This window comes from Stenella coeruleoalba (genome assembly GCF_951394435.1).
Source record: "Stenella coeruleoalba genome assembly, chromosome: 1".
Lineage (NCBI taxonomy): Eukaryota > Metazoa > Chordata > Mammalia > Artiodactyla > Delphinidae > Stenella > Stenella coeruleoalba.
This window is the reverse complement of record NC_137169.1, coordinates 154,420,568-154,432,584: the sequence shown is the minus strand read 5'-3', so window position 1 is coordinate 154,432,584 and position 12,017 is coordinate 154,420,568. Positions and strand designations below refer to the sequence as shown.

The 12,017-nt window shown below is 37.7% G+C and overlaps 1 protein-coding gene across 17 annotated transcripts in view; it reads left to right on the top strand.

The window, feature by feature from the left end:
- Window positions 1-12,017, top strand: part of LOC307188557 (metabotropic glutamate receptor 7-like) — a 49,886-nt gene that overhangs the window by 20,140 nt on the left and 17,729 nt on the right. For 11 of the 17 annotated variants that reach the window (XR_013828995.1, XR_013828996.1, XR_013828997.1 and 8 more), the window contains one exon: window positions 55-5,857. The exons of the other annotated variants lie outside the window; for them this stretch is intronic. The gene's annotated coding sequence lies outside the window, so the exon portion shown is untranslated. Of the gene's footprint in view, window positions 1-54; window positions 5,858-12,017 lie in introns of those variants that run through there. 17 annotated transcript variants of the gene reach the window in all.

The following is a 12,017-nucleotide window of genomic DNA, read 5'->3' as shown; positions in this document are numbered from 1 at the left end:
AGATTGATACAAAAGAGAAAATAAGCTGATTTTTTTGTTTTTTTTTTTTTACAGAAATATCCTGAGCCAAGGTGGAAAATAAATGGAAAACTGGAGAAATTTAGATCCTTTTGTTGTAAATTTAAATATTTTTAATTGTAAAAATAATACAGGTTCATTGCAGAAACTCCAAAATTGAAAGGATTTAAAGAAAAAAGGAAAAATAACTCAAAATCCCATTTCTGATAAGTCATCTCTGTAACATTTTTGAGGGTGTCTTTTGAAACTTTTTTGTGATGAGGTGCATATAAATACAATGCAAGTATAAAATACCTTTAATTATTATATCAAACTACAAAACAGTTCTATAACATTTTTATTTAGTAATATAAGTATGATTACTCATCACCTAATAAAAATCTGCAGCATCATTTTTAATGGTTGAACAGCATTCTATTATTTATTTAACCAGTCCCTACTGTTCAACATTTAGATTATTCCTGTTTTGCTTTGCTAAACAATGAGACAAGCATCCTTGTTCATATGTCTTTGAGCATTTGTTTATTTCCTTAGAATGGACTTCTAGAACTTGAATGGCTGGTTGTCAGTTCTGGTACACACTGACATATTGTCTTCCAGAAAGGTTACCGTGCTTTTTATTTCTACCAAGAATTTAACATCCAGTGTGGTTTCTTACACACACTCATCAGTACCAGCATTATCAATATCAATACCAGTATTACTAAGTTTTTTAGAACTTTGTCATTCTAGTCAGTAAAATATGACACCTGAATTATTTTATTTGTATTTCTTTGATAATAATAGCAAGGTTGAACATATTTTCATATCTTTATTGGCTGTTAATACTTTTTAGTTTGTGACTTTATGACATCCATTTTTCATCGATGTATAACAACCTTTTATATATCAGTGTGTTTATTTTGTTTGTTGTCAATGCAATTTTTTTCTCTTCATTTATTAATTTTTATTTTGTGTGTGTTGAACTTCTTTAATACTGTCAAGTCTATTCAAAAACCCTTTAATGAACACAACAAATGTGGAAAATCAGTCATTCTCCTGCATTTTGTAATCAATTTATTTCCTTTTGGGCAGTATGGAAATGTAAGTTCTTATTTCATCTTATGGTTGGAAAGAATCTATTCCCTCGGAAAGGGATCATAGTCTCCATGATGCAGTAATGGGAGATTTTATAGGGTAGGCAGGGTCTACAGAAGAAAAACCCTAAATCACACTCCATTGGTGGTTGCCTTATTTATTAAAATGGCATTTGAGGTTGTGTGACTGCCATCAGGTAAGCAAAATTAATTTTTAGCATGAAGTACTCCTATCAGCAAGAACAGCCTAGGATAGGCTAGCAGTAAGAAGTGAGGGGTTATGGGATTGGGGCATAGCCTCTGTTTCCTCCAATGCAGCTGGAAATTTAAACTCTGGGGCTCCTGCTTGATCCAATCAGCCCAGCTAGTATGTGTTGCCAGGTAGGGTGAATAGACTCAGAAGTACAAGAGCTCATCCTCGGTCCCCTCTGGAAATGAGCAGAGAATACTGTGTCAAGCAGAGGTGATCAGTCCATGGTCTGGAGACTTGGATCTCCTCACATAGTCCTTAAAGTCAGGGTGAGACAAAATGCCAATACAAATTATATTGATGACAGTATCAATGAGGTGACATTCAATCCTTTGACCCAACGTGTGTCTGCAGTGTGCCTGCCATCCATTAGTAAATGGGCAAAGCCATTTGACAGATCTATCTGATACAATGAATGAATCTGACAGTCACATTTTGAAAAACTGAAACTGTATCCATTTGTCAAGAACAGTGGCTACTTGTTCTGCTTTATTCCCCCTGGTAGAACTAGGTAACATTGCAGGCAGTAAGACGTTCCGGCATTTCACCCTGGAGTAGCCCCAAAACTGAAGAAGCTGTCTTATCAGTAGTTAGCTCCTTGTCACCAAGAATATTAAAGTAGATTTGTATGATTAGCAAATTAAAGAGACTGTAGTGCCTACCACTACTGTATTCACTAAGGCACCCAAGTTATTCTGAAGAAATCCTAATAATACATTAGGACCGTTTTGAATATTTTTATTCGACTAGCCGTAATCTTCTAGTTATAACATCCATCACCATTTTGACCACTGAAACTTGGCCTTCTTTTCTTACAGCCTAGCCCTGTGGTCTTGGGCTAATCAGTAACCTGCTTAGATACAATTTTCTTCTCTATGAAATAGAAACAATATTATATGCTTTGAAGGACTGCAGGAAGATGAGCTGTAATGTTTATCAAGTGCCTAGTAAGTAGCCTGGCCCATAATAAATACTTGGCTAATTGTAGATGTTAGTTTCATTTTTAGTTTTATTTCCAAACATTGCTCTTTACTTTTGGAACTCTAAAATTTGTTTTGAGAGTGGAGGACTTGTTGTTTGGATTCCTCCAACACTCTCTGTATATTCTGTACTTCTATCCCTACATCATTTATATTAATGGAATAAATGATCTTTGGTCTGGTGATTCCAAGGTGACGAGGAGCTAAGTGGAGGTTCAGTATACACCTGGAAGTATGGATTTTCATGCCCAGTGCAAATGTGGGAAGGGCATTATTCCCACATTATAAAGGGGGTAAAGACCTCCAACTTGAGGAGACTCTGGGTTGAGAGATTTACAGGTACTGTGTTTATCCTACAGGGTACCACAGGGGCTTTTATGTTCTGTAGCAAGAATTTGCACCTTATACCCTTGTAGTTAGAAGTAAAGCATACCACATAACTAATATCTAGTAAGCATTAGAGTTAGAATAAATACCATTTATTTAACGTTTCCTTTGTGTTAAGCATTTTACAGTTACAACATATGGATGGATACTATATTGTAATGGTTAAGAGTGTAGTTTTTTGAGCTGGATAATCCTGGATTGGAGTCTCATCTTTATTACCTCTTTTTTTTTCTGTTTTATTGAGGTATAATTGACAAAATTGTAAGATAGTCAAAGAGTATATCATGATGATTTGACATACATATGCGTTGTAAAAGGATCCTTCCCATCACGTTAACTAATACATCTAACAGCTCATGACACCTTTTTCCTTTTTTTCTTTTTGTGGTGAGAACACTTAAGTTCTATTCTCTCAGAAAATGTTTGTTATACAATAGAGTATTATTGACTGTAGTAACTATGTTATACAGTAGATCCTCAGACCTTATTCATCCTGCAGCTGAAAGTTTGTACCCTTTTACCAGTCTTCCCCTCTTTTCCCCACCCACACCCCAGCCCCTGGCAACCAGTTTTCTACTCTGTTTCTATGAGTGTGGCTTTTTTTCTTTTTAGATTCCATATATAAATGATATCATTCGTATTTATCCTGTCTGGCTTATTTCATCAGCATAATGCACTCCTGTTTCATCTATATTGTCACAAATGAAAGGATCTCCTTCATTTTTTAAGGCTGAATAATATTCCATTACCTCTTAAATGAGTGACTTTTGGTACATTGTTTACACTTTCTAAGCCTCAGGGTTTCTTTTCTTCTGTAAAAAAAAAAATATATATATATATATATGTATATACTAACAGGTTATTTTCTGATATGTGGAATGTTTGTTGAATCAACAGATAATTAGTTGAGATCATAAATGTGACACTTAGCACTGTATTAACATTTATTAATACTCTCCCTGTTAATTTCTACAATAAATTGTATAATAAGTAACAATAATAATAGTACTACTAGTAGTTTTAGAAAATGCATAGGATGTGCCTGGCATCATATACTGTACTACCCTCCTTCATGTGTACCACAAGTTACATGTGGATATCATCTTCCACGTTGTTTCCTTTAAAGAAAATTGAAGCTCAGCAAGATTGAGTAGCTTGCTCCAGATGTGAACTCAGGTCTGAATCACTCCATATATAGGTTCTTAATGACTCCATGTCTTTAATTCCACATCTGCATTTGTTTGTTGTTGTTGTTTTTAACTTTCCAAGCATCTGATCTGAAATTCCTTTCTCTTTGGGGAATTTTCCACTTTGTGGGTCTTGGTGAGAAACAGAGCCTTCCTCTCATTATACAAGCTGAACATGTCAGATACACTGTTTACTCACATGCTCAGTCTCCCTTACAGATGGAAAACAGTCGGGCGACCTTGGGTTGGCCAACTGCACCCCTCTCTTGGATTTTGAATGACAAATAAACGATGTAAAGAAGCAAGGCCAGCAGTGCTGGGTCAACCTCCTGTTTCCTGTTCCTGCTTGGTAGCAAGGCCAGCTAGGACTTATAACATCACTTTGGCCTGATCCTATAATTGCAATAGCATAGCCTTGGCTTTCGGTTGTTTAGTCTGCTTCTAGTTACTGAGACCTAACCATAAACTTCCAAAAGTTTCCTTTTCTGCTCAAATTAGCCGTATCTGGTTCCTGATGATTACAAATAAGACCTTTCCTGATATACAATGGTGACCTACTTATCCAGGCAGATGTCACATCGTCCTGGCAGGGACAGAGGGCAGGCAAGTTCCTTGAACAGCTGAACAAGAAGAAAAAGACCTAAGAAGGAAGAATTGAAGCCAGTTCTGCTTGTGTTATAATTCTACCCGCAGCTGCCTCTGTTTCACAGACCACATGCTAAGGACCGTGTCCCTTCCCCTGTAACAGACGAGCAAAGTAGACCCAGGCCTTCCAACCCAGAGACCAGCTGAGCTGTACCGTGGACAATCTAGGATGTGAAAGACTTCACTCAATGTCTTTGTCACTTGACACATTGTTCCTCTCTTTGGGAAGTAGCTTCTTTGTGTGACAAGAATATGCTAAACCAACACTTAAGTGGACAGAGGTGAAAGATGCCAAAATTAGCTACAGAAAAAAAGGCCTAAAGACTTGTATTTTCTGTTATTTGAAGGCGTTAAGACCCCACATAGAATATGAGTCCTTTAAAGGAAAGTTGTGAATGGCCCAGGGAGTGTTGAATTTCCATGTGGCAATATGTTCTTGATCGGTCATGATGATGATGATGGTAGCTTTTATCAGGAATTTACCCTAGATCACAGTTGGGTGGTAGGACGACCAGAACTGGACACTAGCCTTTCCTGAATTCCCAGAGTGTGATCTTAGCAGTTGTATTGCCTGATGCAGAGCCATGTAAATGTTGCCAAAGCAATGAAACGTGTACCTATTTCTAACAGATTCTAACTCAGAAGCTCTGGGGTTAAGTGCAGAGCAGTTGAGTGTGATTGTCTTTACAGACAGTAGATAACTTAAGAGAAGTTGTTTAAAAGTATATTTGCATATTGCACTACACTGTCATATCTGTGATTGGTTAGCTATTGAGTAACTAACACAAATCCCAATCCCATCTCTAATCTCATTCATCTCTTGTATGATATTTGACCTAATTGAGGCAGTTTTTTTTTGTTCTTTCCCACAAACACGCATCGAACATCCAAAACATGCTTACCATTTGTGAGCATATTCTGTTAGTTATTTAGGAGTTGAGTAAGAGTGAGAGAGAAGGGCTTCCCTGGTGGCGCAGTGGTTGAGTGTTCTGCCTGCTGATGCAGGGGGCGCGGGTTCGTGCCCCGGTCCGGGAAGATCCCACATGCCGCGGAGTGGCTGGGCCCGTGAGCCATGGCCGCTGAGCTTGCGCGTCCGGAGCCTGTGCTCCGCAACGGGAGAGTCCACAACAGTGAGAGGCCCGCGTACCGCAAAAAAAAAAAAAAAAGAGTGAGAGAGAAAAAGACACATAAATATGAAATACGGTCATCATTTTTTTAATATCCTTTATGTTGTTAATCCCTCTTAGCAATTACTGCCATTCACTCATTTGTATTATTTGGGGTATAGCAGTTTATTCACACAGCATTTTTACATATGGCTTATCATTTGTATTCTATTTTAATAACACTAATAATTATAGACTATTGACAGACTCATCAGACCCTACATATTCATTTCAAAATCATGAAAATAAGGTGGAAAATGAGGTGTAAAGTGGAAAATCTATGTGTATGTTTTCATTGGTGGAATGAGGAGCTACCTGAATATCACTCCTTTAGCTTTTCCTTCAAATGGTGCACTTTTTCCTGCATGCATAGGAGTCACTTCCATTAGGTAAACAGTAGTCTTGAGGGCAAACCTCAGAAGTAGAAACAGGAGAACTTTTCAGTTACGGTAAAATCAAACATATTTTTCTTCAGTAGTGAAAAAAATTCGTCATGAGAAGTTCAACCACCATGAGTTCCACTTTCCACTTATAGATGCAACTTCTCCCAGAATTCTGAGAAATGTCGGTAGTAGAGAGGGGTGTTGCATACACCTGTTTCATTTCCCTCTGACTTTTCCTTCTCCTTTCTCTATTGACATTAAAATCTATAGTGAAAGCACATAGTAAGCAGTCTAGGACAATTGATACGACATTTGATCTAAATCTCCAAAGTCTATTTTAGATGGGGATGCGGTGAGAGTCACAGGAGGGGAAAAAATCTAGAATTATTCTTATGTGATCAAATGTGCTGAAATAACAAAAGCAAATCTTATTTCTAGCTAATAAAATAGCATTCCTTATATGATGTCATATTATGGCAGAAAAGAAATATATGCGTCTATTTTCTTCTATATTAAAACTGCTAAGGAGTGGGGACCGATGAACTAAATCAATTGTTTTGGGTTCAAGTTGTAGTTTTTAGTAGCCATCCTTCTTAGCAAGTTTTCAGAAGCAAATGTAGTTCGTTTACTATCACCACTAAATGTGCAATTGTGTAGATTTGTGGAAAAAAGTATTATCAAATATATATACTTTAAAATGACTTGTGTAAATTTATCTATTCATATTATTATTCTCCCCAAGTAAATCAAAATCTACTATATACTGTGTTTTTCTTCTATAGCTTAAAAGGGGAATGTATGTTGAAACTTATTCAAATATTTATTAGGTGTCTACTAAGTGCCAGGCACTCTACTAGGCAGTAGAGATGTTGTATTAGAGGTGGAAAATGTCCTTGACCTCCAGAACTGATACTCTTGTAAGAGAAATACTGGGTCAAACTAAGTCAACAGTTTCTTTGCTACAGAGCTTTTTACGAGTCTTGTGAATTGAGTCTCTGATAAGGAGATGTAGTGGACAACAGATCCCAAATTTATTTGAAATCTTTTCCTTCATGGACTGTCTCATAGGATTTATGATCCACTGAACACACCTTGAGAGACACTAGTATTCTGCAGTGGTTAGTTAATTGTTTTCTATTAAACAACTATATACTGAATCCATGATATTATTATCTGGATTTTTTGGAGGATACAATGATGTACATGGCCACTGTGATGATAAGGGGGTCCAGTTTAGTTAAGAAGAGAAACCACAGAAGTTATAACTTAATGTAACAAAGAAACACACACACATATACATATATTTATATGTAAATTACTATTTATATAGTATACAATGTCTTCTGAAGAAGATAGAGTTGTTTGTAACTTGGGATCTCGCAGGAGGTTTCACAGAGAAGGTAGACCCTGAGCTGGGCAGAATTTCAGTAAGTTAATTTGGTTCTGACCGTACGATAAAATCAGGTATTTGCACTGGTCAATCTGACCTTGATGGAACAGCATTCCATTTGCAGGGAACAGTGTGATCAAACATGCAGTGGTGGAGATGGCCAGATTGTAATATTCCAGTACCTGGAAAGTGTTGGAACATCTGCTTTCTCCACGGTCTAGAAAAGTGAATCTCAAGTGAAATGCACGTATAATGGAGGCCAGTGCTCTTTGCTTTGTACACTGCTTTGATTCTACAACATGCAACAATGTAGTGATCTGTTTCAGATTGTCATTATTCGAGAGGGTTCTTAGTAACAGGAGTGGAAAAGGAAGACCTCTCTTCATGTGTTTCTGCCCTATGCTCTTAAGCCAGAAAAGGTACCAACACCACTGACCTGACCTTGTCTCAGGTATCTATCAGGATCTACTAGAATCATTCTAGTAAAAGATAACTAGACGTCCAAAGGACTTAAAAGATATACTATAACCTTTGTATACTTTATATACCTGGTGAAACAAAAATGTCACCTGAGTGGTCCCCTTCCCGAGAAATACCAGTATGTTTTTCCAGTGCATGGCAGAACTTTGCAGGTAAAACTGGGATAAAGGTGAAGAACAGTCTTAAAATTCTAGTCCTTGAACAGCACCTAACACACAACAGGTTTTCAATAATCTTAGCAACAGTATTCACAAATAATGACCATCAGCGTAACTGCTCTTTTGTGCCAAAATACATTACCATATTACTTTTTTTCCTTCAGCTTTACAACTTGGGTTCTATTATTGTTTCCATTTTACAGATTAGGAAAGTGAGGCTCAGAGATGCTAAGTCACTTGGGCAAGGTCACAGAGCTTGTAGGAGATAAACCTGCACCCTTACTGTTGGATCCTACAAACCAGACCATAATTTAAGTCCTTCAAAATATACCTCAGAACATTTGAGTAAATTAATGAATAAATCCTCCAATCAGACTGACCAGATCATTATATTAGGTTCAGCTATAAGTGGAGGAAAGTCATAATCATAGTTGGACAGTTAATACAGTAATTTACTTGCTTTGAATTTTCTAAATGATGTTTAGCTGGTAGTTTCATGATGATAACCATTGAATAAAAACAGGCATATTTTGGTATTTGGAATAAGATCTCATATTGAGTAAAATACATATTGATTCCTAGACCTATATGATGTGAGTAACAGATGACATTGAGATGCCATCTAGAAGTACTCCTGTGTAGTTCATCATGTCAACCCAGCTAATAATTTTAGAATGTTCAGAGTGAATAATATATGCAGCCATAAAGCATATTTCTAATCAATGCAAATAATATTTTTCCTATGCTAAACCCAGAGTTAAGTTATAACACGCATCATAAGATTAATGGGCCATTTTTTCTTCATCACTTTGCTAAATTACTTAGTCTGGAAACCATTCAGAAGGTTGCGAATTGGAGCTGAGCAGTAGTAGTGAGACTGTGCCTCTGATGATGAAACTATTTCCACCCCGACCCCTACTGCTCCCTTCTTGGGAAAGAAGGCAACATTTCTCCTAGAAAAAGTCACAGGTTTATAAGCTGGCTTGTATAATACGTTTGGAGGAATAGTGTGTCTTTTAAGCAGAGCCTATCTCGGCATATAAAATAATTTTTACCTGCCATTTAATGAAATTAACACTCACTTTGAGGCTAGGTCTTTTGCCATTTGACTCCTGGATCACGTCTATGGATATATTTTTTTCTTGAGACGAAGTGTGAACCCAATATAGTATCCATCATTCGGTGTATCTAGCTGATGTACATCATCTGAAGCACAAGCTCCCTGAGGCCAGGCACTTTATCTGCTCTATCAGTGTAGCCCTGATGCCTAGTGTCTAGCTTTTGGAGATTCTTAATAAACATTTGTACTGAATAAGGTATGTATATGGTGAGCAAAAGTTGGCTTCCCATTTTACAGTCAAGAGTATCCCACTCATGTTCTGTGAACACTGGATAGCAGAATCTTACTATGTTATTTTTCTGTTCCCTTTGCAAGTTTCCTGAAAGGGCATTCCTGTCCTTAGAATGTCCATCTCCTCCCATCTTCCTGGAGAATAACTCTTCTTTCTTAAATACTTAGCCCCATTATTGACTCTTTAAGATTGAATGTATTACCTCCTTACAAACAGGAAAATGCAGTGCTTTTTTTTTTTTTTTCCGACAATTTATCACCAGAAAATTATTCTAACACCTGAAATTCTGGACCTAAAATGCCTGGACTAGCGGTTCTCAAAGTCTGGTACCCAGATCAGCACATCAGCTGCACATAGGAATTTTTAGAAGTGAAAGTCTTGGGCCCTGCTCCAGACCTACAGACTCGGACACTCTGGGGGTGGGGCCCACTACCTGTTTCAGCAAGCTGTCTTGGTGATGCTGATGCATACTCAAGTTTGAGACCCACTGCTTAGACCTAGAACTTAAGGTTTAGGCTTTGGACAGATCTGAGTCCTAAACACTACTGAGACACTGGAGTGACCATGAGCAAGTTACTTCTGGGAACCTCTTAGCATCTGTGTGCCTTGCTTAGCTAATAGTGATTTTAATTAATTAGAATAATGCACACGGTGTACTCAAGAGAGTAACCAAAGCATACTTTATGTTCCATAAATTCTAGCTGTTTACCATTATCATCAATCAGAGCTTACTGCCACATCCTGAAGACATTCTTCTAATAAGTGTAATAATGTGGTTTGTAAAATTAACAACTTAGAAGAGCATATTACGAAGTTCATCAGACAGGGTCTCAGCAGGAAATCAGGGGTACATCAATAAGGATAAGTTGAGCCCAAGGTAGAGAACCAAGAGATAGTGTAGTGCCCTGGGTTCAGTAAAAGTGTGGCTATTTTATAGGAGATGAAAGAGAAAGGAAGCCTTGCTGGAGAGAGAGTCCTCCCCAAAGATGCTGTGATGCCCCACAGAGAAGCACTATACGTTAGTTGGGGGATGCAGCCAACTCCCAGCAATTTGGCAAGAATTAATACCCTAACTTCACTCCCCTCCTTCATTCCCTACAATCTTCTATTGGTACTCTTCATTGGTGAGCCAAACAGAAGCCAGAGCAAGGACACTTACTAAGATAGGCCATGCAAGCCATCCATATAGAGTTGGGTGGAGAAAGGATGTGGAAGGGCAAATAGGACATATTTCCCACAGGTGGTGAGCGAGCTGTAAAATCACTCACCCTTCTAACATCATTGCCATTGCAGGAGCACGGAGGAGCAAGTGGTTAGTTCTGACTTGGCAGATCCAGGAGACTGCAGGACAGAACTGGTATATGAGTTGGGCTTTAAAGGTAGATTTGAATTTTAATGGAGAGTATGGAGTAAGAAATGGTGAAGAACCAAGGGAAAGGGAGATTCATTGCAAATGGAGAAAAGAAAAGTGGCATAAAGACAAGAAAAGTCAAGACTTATGGAAGAGATAGCAAATACTCTGCATGTGACTGGAGCAGAGAATGGGTAGACGAAGGCTGGAAGTTAAGATGAAGTCATCCTTGAATAACATTAAAGTTTCCTCCTTTAACCTCAATTTCCACCTTCTACTCCCTTCATTAACATTGGAAAATTAAAAGTGAATTTGACTGGGCTGGTGACAATGGCAGTATGAAGCAAAGAGAGGAGAATAAGAGTAAAAAATTTAGTAGTACCTTGGTGAAGCTGGGTAAATGATGGGTGATGGTGTCACGTCAAAGCATGGGCAAGTGATTGTGACAAATATAGGCTTATTTCTTGACTATATGAATTCACTTAAGGTACTTAAGCCCTCTAGGCTGCAGTCTCCCAACCTGTAAAATGGGGATAAAACCTCGCTTCCTCCAGGGTTTCTGTGAGGATCTAATGAGAAATGGAAGTAAGAGTTGAGTCCAGTAATCAGTTTTTAATACATATAAACTAATGTGAGGATAAGGGTAAGAATACTTGCTATCATTTATTGAATACTTATTATGTGTCCAATATTGTGCTAGTCTATTTACATATCTTTTCTCACTTAGCTTTCTTTTCTCTTATCTGCCTTTCTATAGGCAAGAGATAACTGATGGTTCAGTTATGAGGAAACCCAGTTGTGAGGAAAATGTCAGAGGGAAAATGTACCAGAAAGTTAATTCCTAATGGATCTGTCAGCCTTAAACAGAGCATGTCTGTGCTAAAATGTGTAAAATATCTGTGCTAAAACTACTCAGTTGGACAAGTTTTGATAAAGTATTAACTTAATGAATAGGCATAAACAGCTTGGAGCTTTTTGGAGGGTATGTGGTAATATTAGTATTGGTGTGATGACTTTGGAAAGTTCTATGGCGTATAGAAGTCAAAAAGAAGACCCGGAAAGGGGGAAAACGCTCTCTGAAAGTTATTGGGGAAGTCTGACTAGTAAGACTCCAAAAGGGAGAATCAGTAAGAGGCCAGGTTATTCATAGGCCTTCTAAGAATGTGTCCACGAGAAATATTTACAATGATTGGA